This window comes from Emys orbicularis, chromosome 5 (genome assembly GCF_028017835.1).
Source record: "Emys orbicularis isolate rEmyOrb1 chromosome 5, rEmyOrb1.hap1, whole genome shotgun sequence".
NCBI lineage: Eukaryota > Metazoa > Chordata > Testudines > Emydidae > Emys > Emys orbicularis.
Genome location: NC_088687.1, coordinates 137,694,210 through 137,712,426, shown reverse-complemented (window position 1 = coordinate 137,712,426; position 18,217 = coordinate 137,694,210). Strand labels below are relative to the sequence as shown.

The 18,217-nt window shown below is 47.1% G+C and overlaps 1 protein-coding gene across 1 annotated transcript in view; it reads right to left on the bottom strand.

Annotated features, from left to right (window-relative positions):
- The window catches only part of PTPRA (protein tyrosine phosphatase receptor type A), a 255,276-nt gene extending 243,971 nt beyond the window's left edge, over positions 1-11,305 (bottom strand). Inside the window, exon 1 of the mRNA XM_065405788.1 lies at positions 11,261-11,305. The gene's annotated coding sequence lies outside the window, so the exon portion shown is untranslated. The remainder of the gene's footprint in view (positions 1-11,260) is intronic.
- Positions 11,306-18,217: the final 6,912 nt, after the last annotated feature.

Genomic DNA, 18,217 nt, shown 5'->3' with positions numbered 1-18,217 from the left:
AAACAATGTTAAACTAATCCAATTTTCCCATAAGATTTAATGTAAATGCGGGGGGTTAGGTTCCAAGGAATTTTTTTAGGGCAGACAAAAGGCATTATATACTATACAGTACTGTACTGTGGTGGGGAAGTGCCCCTGGCTTACCCCACACAGGCACAGCCCGCCCCAAGGCAAGGACGCTAGGAAGCACCTTTGCAGCAGCAGCTTCCCCAGAGAACAGGCTCGGACTTTGCCGGGAATGCTCCAGGCCTGCCTCTTCCTGTCCCTGCTCCACTCCAGGCCTGCCTCTTCCCACCCCCCCTCCACCTCCTTTCTGGAGCACGCCACATCCCTCCCTCCCTCTCCCCTCCCCCCAAAAGTCCTAAGCGCCGCCAAACAGCTGTTTGGCAGCGCTTAGGACTTTCTGGGAGGGAGGGGGAGGAGCGGAGACACAGCACTTCCCCGCTCCTCCCCCTCCCTCCCAGAAAGTCCTAAGCACCAAGTGCTGGGAGGGAGGGGGAGGAGCGGAGAAACCCCGCATCTCCACTCCTCCCCCTCCCTCCCAGAAAATCCTAAGCGCCACTAAACAGCTGTTTGGCAGCATTTAGGATTTTCTGGGAGGGAGGGGGAGGAGTGGAGACACAGCGCTTTCCTGCTCCTCCCCCTCCCTCCCAGAAAGTCTGAAGCGCTGGGGAGGAGGCGGAGAAGCGGAACTTGTGCAATGCTCCTATGTAAAGTCGCTGCTCTTCCACAGAATCTTACAAGCAGGCCGCCAAACAACGTTATAAGGGAGCATTGCACAACTTTAAATGAGCATGTTCCCTAACTGAGCAGGGATGTAACATTGAAACAACGTTAAGCGGGACAATGTTAAATGAGGAGTTACTGTATCTGAAGATAGGGTTCTCAGTGTCATGAAGAGGTTTCTTAATAAATACTAACTTTTGTACCTTTCATCCCAAAAGTTAGAACCATAGGAATTGCAATACCAGACCAGTATCTGGCAGTAGCTGTATCAGCTGCTTCAGAGAAAAGTACATGAAACCCTGTAGACGCCAGTCATGGAATAGCCTGCATATAGGATATCTTTCTTCCTAATCCCCTCAGTAGTGATTGAGCACAAGAGTTTATATCCCATACCTGTAATATTAATCCTACTTAATGTAATTTCTGATGTTCTCATTATCCATGTAGATGTCCAAATCTTTTTTCAATCCTAAAGCACTTCACAAACACACACATTGGACATTTGTATCTATACAAATCTAATCCACCCTTCACCCACCAGTGAAATGCAGCTCTAAATAGCAAGAGTCTGCGGTCAGATTACAGATGGAGAAAAGACGGATAGCTGATAGCAAATGTGATGCTGACAGCCCAGGTGCCAGCTCAGCCCAAGGTCCCCAAGCCTCGGTGGAACACTGACAAATACCACGGCTAAAATCAGTCCAGCTCACCTGTGCGTTAGTACTGGTAAAATATATAGCAGAATTGTAAGTGTGTGGATAGTACTCAGACTTTCTGGAATGCTTGCAAGTTGTTCCATCCATTAATCTTATTTATAACATCTGTATCCCACATGATAAGGTATTATTTGAGTGTTTGCATTGTAAGCCTCTGTAACTGTATAAATTACCAGACAGAAGAGACATTAACTAGTGTGAAGTGCTGATCTCCAATAGAAGGTGTTACATCCTGGCCAACAAAGAAGGTCCTACCGAAACCTTCCAGAAATGGGGAAAAAAGTGGTTTCTGCCACTAGTTACCCTGAAATCACAGGTCTATCTAATGTAAAAGCTGAAACTGTGGCTGCTGCACATAGGTGCTGGAACTAGGGGTTGGGGGTGCTGCAGCACCCTGTCTTGAAGTGGTTTCCATTATATACAGGGTTTACAGTTTGGTTCAATAGCTCTCAGCACCCCCTACTATAAAAATTATTCCAGCACCTCTGCTACTGCCCTATTTATCATTTTTAGGGCAGTAGGTTTTCCCAAGGAAATCTTGTCAGACCATGGTGCAAATTTCATGTCTGTCGTTTTCAAAAGAGTTATAAGAGTTGGGTGGAGTGAGGCATATAAAGGTTGCTCCCTATCATTCCGAAACTAATGGTCTGGTAAAAGACTCAATGGGACACTGAAGTCTATGCTGATGTATGTTACCTGGTGAGAGAATGACTGAGATGTGTTGCTCCCTTATTTGTTATTCACATACAGGCATTATCCCAAGAGTCTATAAGGTCCGCCCCCTTTGATCTCCTTTACAGGAGACAGGTGAGGGGACCTTTACATTTAATTTGAGGCTCTTGGAAAGGGGGTACAGCAGAGTCTGGACAGCCTGTAAGGGAGCATATCACTCATTTTAAAGAGAATTTAAAGACTGATGAACTTAGGCATTTCAGAAATCCTGGTATAACAAGCATGCTGGAGAAAGATCTTTTGAGATGGGTGACGTTGTGTTGTTGATTCCAGTGAGGAAGAACAAGATGCAAGATTGTTTGGAAGGACCTTTTGAGATGACAGACAGCGCAAATGAGGTCACTTCTAATGTAATGAAATCCCAAGGCAGAAGAGCTGTGCAAACAGTATACGTCAATAGATTAAAAGCTTACCATAAAAGAAAGATGGTAGCGAATACGTTTTGTTTTGCTGACTCAAAAGCAGGAGATGCTGGCCCGCCATGCTGGCCCTCCTGAAATACCAGAGGTGGGTGTTTTCCAGCCTACCAGGTTTAACTATAAAATAGTGCATTCCATAGAAACTACAGGGCCATGCCCTGCCCCTAGCAGAGCACACCATGCTATAGGGAGGGGGTGACTGCTAAATCGAAAAGCCCCTGGGCATCTCCTGTTGTGATGGTATTTAAAAGGGATAAAAACCATGAGATCGTGTGGATTTTTGAAGGGTAAATGTCATCACCCAACCTGATCCTTACACTCCACACCCAGGACAGTGGATCTACTGAGGGGTGCATAAATACTCCAGATGCGGCTTGTGGATATTAGCAAATTCCCTTGGATGCTGATGCCCAAGAAAAATCATCTTTCATAGTGGAATCTGTCCTGTATACATTTAAGGTTTTGCCTTTTGGATTAATTAATGCAAGGGCAACCTTTTCAGAGGCTTGTCACGGAAGTGCTGCAGGGTTTGCACACCTTCATCAGGGCCTACGCAGACCACTTTGGTATCTTTAGTGACTCCTGGCAAGACCACTTGAACCATGTGGGAATTGTATTGCAGAGGTTTACAGAAGCCAACCTCACCATCAAGGTACCTAAATGCAAGATGGGGGCCTCAGAGGTAACTTCTTTAGGACACGGGATGAAGTGGGTTTATTCCCCCCGAACCTTTAAAAGTAGAAGCCATTTGGAATTGGCCTGCCTCACAAACCCAGAAGCAGGTCCAATCCGTATCAGTCTGGCCAACTATTACCAGAGGTTTGTAAGTAACACTATGGCCTCCATAACAGACCTTACAAAAACAGGGGAAGCCAGACCAGATGCTATGGACTAAGGCCTGTGAAAAGGGCTTCTAAAACAAAAAAGGCTTTGTCTAAAGAGCCAGTATTAGTTAACCCCAATTTCAGCAAACCCTTTGTGGTGTGCACCAATATTTCTAATGTTGGGTTAGGTGAAGTGCTAATCTTAGACTGGGGTGGGGGACACAAGGCACCCTACTGCTTTCTTGAATGAAGAACTGACCCTCACTGAAGAGATCTATTCTGCCATCGAGAGGGAATGTTCTACCGTAGTTTGGACTGTTAAGAAACTTAAGCCTTAACTGTATAATAAAAAATTAAAGGTTCTAACAGACCACCGCCCACTTGCATGGTTGCACTTAGCCAAAGAGACCAATTCCAGCCTACTACCCTGGCACCTAGCTCTACGTGGAAGTCATCCATATCAAAGAAAAAGAAAATATAATGGCAAATTGTCAGATTGTACCCTTATGTTCACCACTTTTACAAAACTATGATAAATGTTGTGCAAAGTATGCCTTGTGAGATATCATTTGAAAACTCATAATTCACTGATCATTATTATGCTGGTAAAATGTGTGGCAACATTGTAAAGTTATAAGATTCTACTGTATGATGTTACTAAGGCATATTGCAAACCTGGGTAAGCATCCCAAACCAGTTCCTCAGAGACAAAAGGCAAACAGATGCCTCAGCCAGGTATCAACAAAATAAACTTGACAATCAGCTGCGTAAGTAGCCATTCTTTGGCAGGAAGAGGGGTGAGAGAGAAATTTACATTTTAGCAAACAGACTTGCTGTCACCTGAACCCCAGCTGGAGATGATTCTCAAAAGAGGAGAAATGCTATAAGGGAGAATAGAGGACACAAATCACCTCTCTTCCCTCATCTCTATTTAAATCAGGTCAGTTGCACCAGTGAGAGATCTACGGTGCAACTGACCTGGGGTAAGTGACTGGTTCTTTGGTACTGGGAGTAACCTGAATACTGTTGTGATCCTTGTTTAAGGGACTATCACAAAGGTAAGCTTACCTGGGTAGCAAGACAGATTGGAGTAGGCAAGGGAAACTGATTCCATGTTAAGGCTGTTATAGTGCATGAGGAGTTTACACCTGATAATTGGTTGACTGGATATAGAATTCACAATGTGGGATTTGTGCCCCATTTCCTAACAGTCTGCCCTGAGGTTGGTACTCACGCTCAAATCACTGCAGGGCACCTTGACCGCACTCTATCTAAACGCTGACTACAACAGCTGGGTTTTTCTACTGAAGTGATCAGCAATGGCATGGCAGGATAGTAGCAAAACAGGCAATAGCACTCAAAAATGAGTCAGCCCACTGCCATGAACGCAGGCAGTTCCCACCTCTCTCAGCTCTATTCTTCTGCCTGTCTGCAGACTTTGGAAGACATCCCTATACTTGGTCAAGTTTGAAAGCTTTACTCTCCAACATTAAGGGCAGGGCTACATTTTATCTTAAATGAAAACTCATAGAATTCATTTTATCGGGTGACATCCTGCGTAACAGAGGCCAGAGAATTTCATTTAGTGATTCCTGCACGTGGCTTAAAGTTTATGGTTAAACTAGAGAATCTTTCATAACATTCTATACTGCAGGAACTAATAATGCCACCAGAACAGTGCTAGCCCAGCACACCGGTTAATGCCAGCTGCATGGGAAGCAACAACTGGTTAAGGCACAGTAACGCTATACAAGACCTTAAAACAGGAACTGGGGAATTTCGGCCAACCAGATTTAATAAACCAGGGCATGGATGACAATGAGTCTACTCCACCAAAGTGTCACAGGACTATTAGTGATCACAAGAGCTCAGTGCCTGGGGGTTTAAGTCTCATCTGAAAAACTGATGAGCAGGGAGCTCTGGCATATCACCACTGTAGCTCACACAACTCCTCACACTTGCACCTCTCACACATCAAGAATATTTTGCAATACCAACCAGCAGCACTGAAGTCTGAGTGATCATTGCTCACAACATTGTCTTTCCCTCTAAACTACACACAGCCTGTAACTTAATCTAGTATGATTGCAGACTAAGTCAGTGAAAGGAATTTGGAGAGGATGTTGGTGTTTGGCTGGGGACAGAGGGGATTAAAGAGGTTGTTCCATTAGGATGCTGGTGTTGGCATTTGACTGATAAAGTGGTGCATATTACACCGATCCAGGTTGTTAACGGATTGTTGTTTTGTTTTAGAGAATTCAGGGTCATATTTTTTTTTATTAGTCTAAGAACAATACAGCAAGGTAGATGCCAGGGAAGTGGTGCCCCTGGGAATGGGAAACACCTCTCAGGGTCCCTGCTGATTTGACAAAGTGTTTTGCCTAGTCTTTGTAAGCACCCACAGCCCACCCAAAGCTTCACAGCAAGATCCCTTACCCCCACCCACAAAATCCCTCAGAGCCAGGCCTCCCCACCAGAGTCAAGCACACAGGGTAGTGAGGAAGCAGGAGTGTTTCCAGACACACTGTCTCTCCCCGTGGACAACTACGAATACCTGTCCATGCACACTCCCCCGACTTCCAGCAAAACCGCCACATTTGTGCCCACCACATCACTATGCACCCAGGAAGCACTCCAGTTTTACACTGGAGTAACTACTGGTTTCATGGGAGTCATCCTGAATTAACACTCATGTTAGCCAGATCAGAATCTGTCCCAGGCCCACAGTGACCAGATTTTCAGAGTTTTCCCACATCCAGGATCAGACCAAGACAACTTGCCCTCCCTTCTCCTAAACACTCGTGGGCAGTCCTGAAACTCCCTAAACTGCATTTAGTTCAAGGGAAAAGGAGGGTTCCACACCTGCCAAAAGCAGCATAGAATGTAGTCATTAAATATCAGCATGGTGGATAATATAAAGGCCACACCTGGAAGCGCATCCACCCTGTATTTAAATAGAGGCTTTTATAGATAGAAACCAAATGGGTTTCCTCCTTCCATTGGTGGCCCACCAAAAAAAAAAATCTTGGCATCCCTGAGAAAGGAGCGGGGGGAGAGAGAAGAGGTAGGGAGAATAGGCCTGCACAGAAATACTGATACCCTGCCCTTATGTCCCTTCTCCCCCCACAGCCTTGGAAATTTGATCCTATATTGCACAATTCACAGGTATCCCATGCAGTATGGAGAGAATGACAACAGCTTGGTTCCGATGCTGGCTGGAAATAATTAAATCCTCCTTGTGGAGAGTACACACAAGTGACCCTGGAAAACGTGCTTAGAAGACAGAAGGAAATGAACAAACATGGCTGCTCATCACACACGCTGCAAAGACCACTAAAAAGGCACCTAGATTGCTATGAGTATGCTGGAGCAATTGCAAGTAAAATTAAAAAAAGGAAAAGAGGAGCTGCAGTTGGGTTGCATGTTTAATTCCTAATCCCCTTTGTCCCATTCACAGAGCTGGGACCAAGGCAGCACTTGTTGATCTGCAGTTAAACATTTTAAAAAAATTAACATTTTGGCTAACACACAAAGAGCAGAACAAAAACTTCTGTGCAGGAAGGACAACATTGCTTTTACATATCTGTCAGATTGTTCTGTAGCACTAAGCATTGCAGGTTCTAGCTAACATGCATGCCACCCTCTCTACCATTATTCTTTCTCTTCTAGAAATCCCCAAACAAACAGAAGAGAAAACCCAAAACATTTCCGTAGCTTCCTGAATGCTCTCAGCAAACTATTCATCAACAGCAGACAGCAAGAGAGAGGTGGTTAATTTCTAACAAACACAATGCTTTCAAAACTGGAAGAGCACTCATCCTGTAGGACAGCACTGAATTAAGCTCTGGAGGCCCATAGCAGGGTTAGCATCTTCCAGTTCGGAACAAAACAAAAACCCAACAACCTCACAGTAGAGTGGTGAGCAAAGTATAAGGCCCTCCTTCACTCCCCTCCCCCCCCCCATCCTCTCCCCTCCCACCTTACAAAAGAACCACTGGGATCTAGTTAAAAGAGAAGCAAGATTAAAATGGGCCAGGATTCTTTTCACACCGATATCTGCTATTCCCAGATTTTAATGTCACTCCATATTTAGCAGGAGAAAAAAGCCTCCCTTCCTTCCTGTCACATTTTCCATTCTTGATGACATCCCAGATGATCAGAAATAAGCAGATCTTCATCTGAGCCGGGGCTTTCCACCAAGGCGTGGGAGAGCAAAAGCCAGTGTTACTTACAAAAGTTTGGAGCAGTTAATACTACTATATTACATATGCATGCACACCCCTACCCCACTTCCCAAGGCAGGTAGGGAGAGATCCACCCTATGGAAAACGTACTATTTAGCAGACATCAGCTATGTTTGACAGAATTCTACAAGTCCCTTCCCACCTCCAGGTTTTAAATTTTGTATTTTTTTCTTGGGGGGGGGGGGTAGCGAGGGGGGGGAGGTGAGGCCAAAATAAAAGGCCAGATCCTTATCTGGTGCAGTCTGCATGGCTCTCCACTGACTTCCACAGGAGATGTAGGTCCCCAGCACCTCTCAGGGTTGGGCTCTGAGGGCCACATTCTCAGCTGGCATAAATCAGCATAGTTCTTTGAACATTAGTGGGAACCATACTGAATTATACCAGCTGAGAATCTGGCCCCCTAATTCAAGCCATGTGTTATTTGTTTTTCCTTATGTTAAGTAACTACTTCACACAACACTGGGGACCTTAAGCCATACAACAGTGCAGCAGTGTTACAGAATGCAGCACTGATACTCAGTTTATTACACAGCAGTTTAATTCCTGCCCCACAATCTATTTTGCTGTTATATTTGTGTACAGCACCCAACACAATGGGGCCTGTTCCCTGCTGGGAGGCTTCCACGTACTACTGCAGTATAAATAGTAAGTTAATTGTAATGAACGGGGGTTGCTGCTCTAGAATTATTTCCCCCCACTCTGCATGTATCCAAGATTTCCACTAACAGAAGCATCACTTTCCTCTTCATCTGCCATTTAGACTACAAATAGGGTGATTTTGGGGGACAAGAGGATTAAACAAAGTAAGACAGGCCTGGTTTACACACTAACAGCCATTTTTAACTTACACAGAATGTTCAGCCTATGAGCATTAGCCAACCATAATGACACCTGCTTATCTTGCAGAGGATGGCATCTCCATTTTTACAGCTGCGGGAACTGAGACAGAAATATAAAGTGACTTGCCCAATGCCACAGGGTAAGTTATTGGCAAAACCAGGAAGAAAACGCAGGAGTTCCACCTCTCAGGTCCCTGCTCTAACCAGTAGACAGCACTCTCTCCCTTTAATAAGTAGAATGTATACACGAACTAGGACCAAGGCACTGGGTTTGGACTCAGGAGACCTGGATTCAATTCTCAGCTCCCTGAATGACCTAGGCAAATCACATAAAAGACCCCAACCATGCAATAATCTCGCCATGAGCAGACACCAAGAGTGCAGATCCCCACTGAAATTAGCAGGGCTCCATGTGAGTTATACAGAGCTCACTGCACCATCTGAGCCTTAATCACTCTGTGTCTATTCCCCTCTCTGTAAAACGGGAATAATAATGTCTCTCCCACGCTTTGTCCATCTTGTCTGTTTAGACTGCAAATTCTTTGGGGAAGAACCATCTCTGTTTGTCTGTAGAGCACCTAGCACAATGGAGCATTGATCTTGGGGGAGAGGGATAGCTCAGTGGTTTGAGCATTGGCCTGTTAAACCCAGAATTGTGAGTTCAATCCTTGAGGGGGCCACTTAGAGATCTGGGGCAAAATCAGTACTTGGTCCTGCTAGTGAAGGCAGGGGGCTGGACTCAATGACCTTTCAGGGTCCCTTCCAGTTCTATGAGATAGGTATATCTCCATATATTTGCTGAGACCTCCAGATGCTATTGTAGTATAAACAATTGCACACACACTCCACCTCAATAGCTGAAGTTTTGTTTATACTTGGAAATTTACCAAAATACTTATTGGTCTTAGTCACGTTTCTCCCCTGCCCCTTTTTTGGGGTGTAGGGGGTGAGTGGAGAGAATGGGAATATTCTCGTCAACATATCTTAATCAATCAACCCTCATAAAGAGTTTGCATATGAGCAGTACTACATATTAGTACTAACACTAAGATTTTAACAGCATTTAAATTTGTGGCCCTGTTCGTGCCCTATGTGGAACATGGGCAGAATGCTGCATCTACACAGCAGGCTACACTGTTCAGGATACAGACCTAAATATGAAATTAAATCTCAATCCTGTTCCCACTGCAGTCTACAGAAAAGTTCCCTCTTGATTTCAAAAGCAGGATGATGACCAGAGTATGTGTCATATTATACACCCATCTATAATCCCTCCCTCAACATTTGAGCATCTTGCACATGGAGCTCTTTGCATGGCACTTATTTCTCCCAGTGAGGAATACATATGATGGAAAAGATGGGATTGTATTTCTAAAAATCGGAGTGAACTAAGAAAGTAAAAAATAAAAGTTTTTCCAAAGGCCAGTATTCAGGAGGGAGGGGGCAGCTGGTTGAGATCATTTACTCTGTAAACTGCTCTGAACCTGATAAATCACCTAGAAAACAGAAGAATAAGTTTGGCCTTAGCATAAATCACTTGAAGTCATCGTCTAAAATGGCAGCTGTGCTTGTTTACACTAGGACTGAATTTAATCCCAATTGCCTACAACATTTTCCACTGATATCCCTCTTTCTCCATTATACACCAACCCCCTCTCCTCCAACCTGCTCCATATGGATGCACAGAGCTTCATCATGCCTCCATGGAACAGTTTCCAGGATTGGGCTCACAAATAAGGACCCACTCTTGTAAAGTCAGTGGGAATTGGGGCACTGCGCACACAGCCAGAAAGGGCCAGCCCTCAGGCTAACAACCGTTTTAACGATGACGTAGCTGTGAAACGCAACTCCTATAACATACTCTTAACACTCCCATAGTAGAGAGACACAAACACTTAGGACTTGTCTACACTTGAAACGCGACAGCTGCACAGCTGCAGTGTGTAGAGTCAGACACTACCTATGCCAACAGGAGGGGTTCTCCTGTTGGCGTAGCTAATCCTGCCAGAGAGGCAGTAACTAGATGGATGCAAGAATTCCTCTGTTAACCTACTGCTATCTAGACCGGGATTTAGCCTGGCTTAACTATGCCCCTCAGAAAGGCAGATTTTTCACACCCCGAGCATCGCAGACTTAATTTCCTGGTGCAGACCAGGCCTTAGGAGACACCACGGTGAAGGGCAAGGTACAAGAACCTGAACAAGGCAGCGTGATTTCAGCTGAGTACCCAAAACCTCCTCACAGGGACAAGGATTGTTCACGCCGAGGATCCGCCCAGCGCCGCCCCTCAGCCCAGCACCCAGGCAGGATCTAACCGGGGGGAGGGGGGGCGCACACCGGGAATACCTGTCCCGCCCTCCCGCTCCTAGAAGGGGCATTTCAGACCCACGCTCACGCCCCCCCCCCCCCCCGGGGCGGCAGACCCGCGGGCAGCGCGCAGGCCGGAGGGGCCTTCGCAGTGGAAGTTGCCCATCGGATGGACAGGGAGGTCCTCACCCCCCCGGCGCGGCCCGCAGCGCCCTCATGGGGGTGGGCTCGTCCCCAGCCGGATCGGGGCGGAGACCAGCAGCCGGCAAACCCGCTCAGCCGGAGACACCCGGGGGCCGCCCCGTTCCGCCCGCCCGGAGCCCGCAGGCGGATCGGAGCGGGGGGGTCCCTCCTTCCCCGGTAGCCGGGATGCACGGAGCAGCCCCAGACCCGAGCCGCGCTCGCCGCCCACGGAGGGGGAAGCCAGGGTGCCCCGCCCGCTCGCTCACTCACCCTGCCGCGGGGACGGTGCGTAGCGAGCCGCGAGTGACTCCGGCGTGACTCCGCAGCGGCCCGTGGAGCCAGAGCATTTACCCCGCTCGCTCCACCCCCGGGGAAAGGGGGGGTCTCCCCGCCTCAGCACCCTGCCGCGGGGCTCGGCGCCCCCGCAGCCTCCCCGCCGTGGGGCCGCTCCATGCGCGGCGCGCGACTGACAGGCCGGCGGCGGCTGAGGAGAAAAGTTCCCGCACCGCGACCCCAGCCGGGCAGCTTCTGCTCTGCCGCGGAGCCTCCTTCTCGGGGGCACGCACCACGCGCCTCTGTAAGCCGCCCTCCCATTGGCCGATCAGACGTCCGCGCTGATTGGCCGCCGACGGGGCTCCCTTCTTCTTGGTCCTGTGGATTTTGAATGTGCTGCCGGGCGAGGGGGGGGGGCGGGGCTGGCGCGCGCAGGTTGCTGCAGCCTGACCACAGGGTCGCCTCCCAGGTCTTTCCAATGAGGCCAGGAGTCCGCACTGGGCAAGCGCCCTGCGCACGACTCTGCCAGCGCCCCCACAGCCACAGGCCATTGCAATCCCAGTGCTTGGCACCCTCTATCCCTGGCAGTGCACCCCCAGTCTGACCTACAGCCCCATTGCTGTTCCAGTGCTGGGCACCCCCAGCCCCCTGCAATCCCAGAGCCAGACCCACCCAGCCCTGCCCGTGCACCCCCAGCCCCCCCTGCAATCCCCTTGCTGAGCAATCCCAGCCTGACCCACAGGCCCCTGAAATCCCAGAGCTGGCACCCCCACAGCCCTGCCAGTGCACCTCCTCCTGACCCACAAATCCCTGCAATCCCCGGGCTGAGCACCCCCACAGCCCTGCCGGTGCACCTCCTCCTGACCCACAAATCCCTGCAATCCCAGGGCTGAGCACCCCCACAGTCCTGCCAGTGCACCTCCAGCCAAACAGCTCCCTGCTATTCCAGTGCTCTGCCAGTACCCCACCCTACTGACTTACAGCCCCCATGCTTTTCTAGTGCTGGGCACACACTCAGCTCTTCCTGTGCTCTCTAGTCCTGAGTTGCACTTCCTCCCAACCCCTTCTTGTCCTGACTCTGAGCACTCACAGATGGCTTGGCCTGTGCATCCCAATCCTGATACATGCTCACTCTGATGTTCAAATCCTGGGCTCCCTTCACATCTGCCAATGCACCACAGAAGCAACCTATATTAATACTGCTGGTTGTTCCACTCATGGATCTTCACCCATCTCTGCAATATCCCTGGATGTTCCAGTCCCAGGTTTACACTCTCCTTGATCCTGACTTACAACACACTGTTGTTCCAGACCCAGGTCCCAACGATAGTTATGTCAGTGCACTGCTCACTCCTCAAACCTCCTCACTTTCCTCACCTGTCCTTATAATCCCAGGTCTATTTGAGTTGAAACTGATAGTATTCTGAACTGTGTTGCAGACCATCATAATTGTACACCACACTAATTTTTATTTGCCACCTAAATTATGGTTTGAGTCCCAGATGCCCAGAGATAAGAGCCCCAATGCACTAGCTCCACTGCACCACCTAGTGGCACCCTCATAGTATTGTAGATAGGTATGTGGAATGGCAGACCACACAGGCCTTCAGGATTTCCTTGTAATTAAGTTATTTACAGACTCACTTTTAAATGTTTGTGTATCTACCATTTTTGCAAATGGTAGATACACCATTTCCAAACCCAGTTTAGTTTCAGAGTAGCAGCCGTGTTAGTCTGTATCCGCAAAAACCAGTTTAGTTTGTTAACCTTGGGTGTTCGGTGATGTAGCTGCCACCTCCGCTGCAGATGCACTAAAACAACAGGGAACAATAAAAGTGCCTATTCAAACAATATGCTTATCAGTTTTTCCTTTTTAACTCAGCATATAATTTAAGGGACACCATCATGATTTTATCATTGTTTCCCTTCCAATTGTTGCATCTTGTCTTTACTGTAAGCTCTTCAGGACAGAGACTGGCTTCTACTTTGTGTTTGGACAGTGGCACATGCAATGAGTCCCAATCCCACCCTCCAGCATTAAAAAATCATGACTCAAGTCCTAACAGTAATGAAAATGGCTTTTAAAAGTGGACATTTTCCTTTAAAAATAATACATTTGAGGTTCTTATTTGCCTTATGTTTTTTGAACCTGTACACACACACAATTTTTGGATTCAACTATCAGCAGGGGTCAGTATTGTCAACCCCAAGTGTCCAAAAATTATCAGATTGGCTTTAAAAAAAAAATCAGAAAGTTTGGATACTTTTTATTTGATTTTCTGCTTTTGGAGTTTAGGCTTCAGATGCTCCTCTCTGCAATCGTGAGGGCTACTGAAGTAAATGGAGGTGTGCAGATTTACACCACATAGGGATCTAGTGACTTCAGTGGAACTAACCACATGAGTCAGGCAAGCATGATTTAATCCCCAAAGTCTTTACTGATCAGTCACAAGAGTTTGAGACTCTCTGTATAGGTTGTTGTGTGATGTTTGTAGTAAGATACCATTCTTTGGGGAAAGCTGCTAAACCATTTCTGTTATACACACATCCTACAGCATTAGTCTAAAATGCCTAACAGAGAGGCACCCGATTTAGTGACCACTTACAACTCTTTGATTTGCAGATGATTTAGTCTCCCGGTTTCTGTGTACAAATTAGATGCAGGTAAAATTCCTGTCATGCCATAAAGCAGAATGCTCCAAGGCTGATATGTTTCAGGCCATCGGAAATAGGACTGTATGGATTCTGCAAGTCTGCTTTGCAAGAGCTGGAAGCAAAACTCAGAAAAGAACAACCCCCAGGGAGGATGTGATCCTGTGAGGTTAGGGGGGTGGGGGAATTGAGCCCAATGAGGCTTGTGGATTGCAGATGTGCAAGCAAAATTAGCCACAGCATCACAACTTTTGAGCTGAGGTTTCTAAAATCCTCACACCCTAGACCCAAGTCTTAGTTCAAGCAGATATAAGGCTAAGAGCAAATATTTCACATAGTGATCAAAGGCCATTGATGGGTACATACCAGCAATGTGCTTAAAAAAAAAAAAAAAAAAAAAAAAAACTCTGCACATTGGAAAAGTCTCTTGCCCACAAACATACTTGCTGTAATGTGTGCCCCCCAAAAATAAAAAGCCAGCTCACCCCCCACTTTCAAACATTTACTGCTTCCGGCTGCACTGAGGCACCAGCTCTGTAGTTAACACTCTCTACCTAAACAGGAAGTGCTGCACCTAGAGGTGGCCATTCCACACACAGGAAAGCATTTGTTATAAAACAGCATAGCTGGGCTCTGTTGTCTGTCAGTGACTCCCAATCAGACATGCTCAGTTTACAAGTAAGATTGTTTTTCCTCCTGTATATCAGTCCTGCAGATTAGCTTGAGATCAGAGAGCCAGGCTAGATTCTTTCCTTCTTGTACATCCTCAGCAGAATTTTTAAACTGCTTTTACTGGCTCTGCAGGACTGAGGGAACTGGATTCTATTCTTCCTTGTCCACCATCAACAGAATCATTTGCTATGTTCCAGCTGTTACACTTATGCCAGCCCATTGAATCATGAACTCACCTCCTCAGACTCTTCTTCTGTGTCCCTGAGCTCCTGAACAGCCAAACCTTTCTGCTTCTCATGAATGATAATTAGAGCTGTTTGAGTCAGACAAAGAGCTTCCTAAAGCAACAGGCAACCCACTCTGGCTAGCCTCAAGCTAAGCCCCACTCTCCAACCAGCTGAAAGGAATCCGGTTGCAGTTCATACAGGGCCAAATCCGGAGGTCTTTAATCAGATGAACTCCCATTGGCTATGAAGGAAAAAACCCCACCCCTACAAAAGAGGTCTCCTGTGCTCACCCAGGATAGCACCTCTCTCCCCTGTGCCAGTGTGCTCAGTCCCACAGGTGATGCTTTCTGAGTGAGGTGCGACCTTGAGTTTCTTAACACAAGACTAGTTGAGAGCAAGAACCTCAGTGATTTAGTCCTAGATGTGGCACACACTCCTCCTCTAAACTTGGGTTAAACACTGTTCTTCTCTCTGCCTCAGTGTCACGGTCTTTTAAATGAGGATGAGCACATATGTACGCAAATCTATAAGGAGAACTTATGGTGGAAAAGCTTTGACTTAAAGAAATGGAGGTTTTGCATTTTGTTCTGAATGCTGTGAGGTTAGCAGTCCTCCTAGATTCCCCTATAGCATGGCTTCCTCTCCTCCTTCACTCCAAGTTAAGCACTGTCACCAAAGTCTCCAATTACCACTTCCTGGCTGAATCTCCAAGTGTGAAATCATAGCCCTAACAAAATTAATGGCAAAACTTCCATTGATCTCAGTGGGGCCAAAATTTCACTCCAGGCTTGGACTCTACTCCCAGCCTCTTTGGCCTCTCTGCTGCCTTCAACGCTGTTGATCATACCCACTTCCTTGAACTCTCATCCTCCTTTGGCTTTCTCCATCTTCTCCTGTTCTCTGCTCCTACATCTCGTCCTTCTCTAAGTGGACCCTCCTGCCACCCTTCTCCCTCCTTCCCCATGGGATCTTTAACGTCCAGTTCATGTCTAAAATAATTATAATACCTAACTTGTATAGCACTTTTCATCCATACATATCTCCAATCACTCTACAAAACAGTCAATATCATTTTGCCATCTGTAAAATGGAGGATAAATAAGGGACAGAAAGTGAAAGTGACTTGCCCAAGGTCACACAGCAGACCAGTGGCAGAGCCAGGAAGAGAATCCACGTCTCCTGAGTCCCTACAAGATCCATAGACACCAAGCTCCATGGGATCTAAATCAATCTCTTCAGAGGGATGAAGGGCTTAGGCTGGTCATCCCAGGATCTAAATCTGGTACTGTGACAGTTCTTGGGCACCTAGGACTGACAGTCACCTTATTACCCTCTGCCTCCAGCATGAGGGAATCTGTCTCGTGGTAGCTGGATGTCAGCTCCCTAACACACCAGCTTTTCAGCCACTTGAGCGCTCTCCTCTGGGTTAGGCCAGCCCTAACTTCACCTTGCAGGTTAATAGTTGGTGCACCCCAGTCCCCTTGAATTGTTCCCCTCTGATATCCAGCCCACAACACTGGCTACTCACAGAAATTCCAGATGCTCTGCACTCAGATGTGCAGTGTGCCTCAGTTTACTAGTTTTACCTTAAACCACCACTCCTGTAACCCACATAGCACCTAAATAAACCTTCTTCTATTTTATTGTAAGAAATAAAGATTCAACTAGAAGTGAGAGAAAGTGATGGAAACAACCAGTAAACAATACAAAATAGAGTAAGTGTAGACCCACGTTCACATTTTATCTATAGTTACCTTTCCTAGATAATAAAGTAGATTTCCTCTCTGCTCCCAAAGTTCAGGCTCTTGCATAACTGGCTGATTTCACAAGAAGCAGGACCAAATGTTAATGAAAGCACCCCACTCCTTAAGTGGTTTTCTCAGTGACTGGATACAGAGGGCTTTTCCCCCTTGTGTGTTATACTGACAACAGCCTTTTGTTTCTATTCACAGACAGGGTGAATCCCCGACTCAGAGTAAAGCTGCTTTTTTACCTTCAAGTGGTTTCAGTTCAATGGGAAACCATCAGATGTAACAAAAACAAAAGTTGTAGTATTGCACAAGGCAAAACAATTAAGCCTTGCATTGCATCACCAGCCAAACAGGCTGGGGTGACAACTCGCCCTTGCCGAAATGGGTCATCACCAAGACATATTACCCTGGTGACTAATTTCTGTGCCAAGGCCATAAAGCATACATTCAATATGAATATATTATTCCTTCAATATTACCCATACATAGCAGGTCAGTAAGATAGCCAGCTAGCCTGCTGGTCAGGCAGTGGCTCCACAGTCCTTTCCAGCCTGATCATTCTAGAGTGGGCCCAGCCAAGTCATATGCAGCGGGCTTCAATCTCCCCTGAGCAGCTCTTCCACTCCCCATAGGGCTCTGTCATGGCAGAGGTATGGGGGAGCAAAGTAAGGAGACCGATCTCTACCACTCCACTAGATCCCCAAAAAGCACCCTAAAGAGGCATTATCCACTTGCTGGTCCCCTCTCCCCCGGTCATACCCTACCAGGCTGTTTGGGGCATGGTCACACAGGAGTGGGATAACAGTCAGTGGGATAACATCCCCTTCTCTTAATTAATGAGCCTCTTAGAGTTGGTAGGACAACTCCCACCTTTCCATGTTCTCGGTATGTGTGTGTATATATATATTCATCTCCTTACTATATGTTCCAGTCTATGCATCCGATGAAGTGGGCTGTAGCCCACGAAAGCTTATGCTCAAATAAAATATACCAGAAATAGATTAGCTGGACCATCTCCGAGGAGAAAGTAAACTGACTGGCACGATGGGCCTGGAGACTAGGATCTGCCTATTCGCCACCCACCTGTGCAAGAGTGGGAATACCAGACTGATAGGGCCTGCTCTTCCCAGGCTGTGATCCACCAGGCAGGTAGCCCACATGGGGGAGCAAAGGGGTCACCTTACGTTCTCTGACTCTGTGTGTGGAGCGCGGGGCAAGCAACGCCCATCCTAGTTAAGGAGCACTTCACCACTGACTCAAATGGGAGCAGGTGGAATGACCGCCATCTTCCCTGACACACCGGGGATTGAGCCAGGGACCTCCAGCACTACAAGAACCAATCCCAGCCCTTCCTCAGGCAAAACTCCCATTAAAAAAAAATTCAGGACTTCGGCCTGGCTGAGTACAGACTTGAGCCAAGGAGCTGAGAGACAGCTCTGAGGTGTTGTACAATGTCCATTTTCTGACCAGAACTGCACACAACTACACGAGTGAAGCTCCTTTGTCAAGTTTAAGTAGAACGAAGTCACAGTCCATGTTCTAGATGAAGGATTTCAGTCCCTGGGGATCCCCATTCAGCTCCTTTCCCTTTTAACAAGAAAGAAGCTGACTCATACGTATCTACTGCTTGTTCCCACTCTAGCAAGGCACAG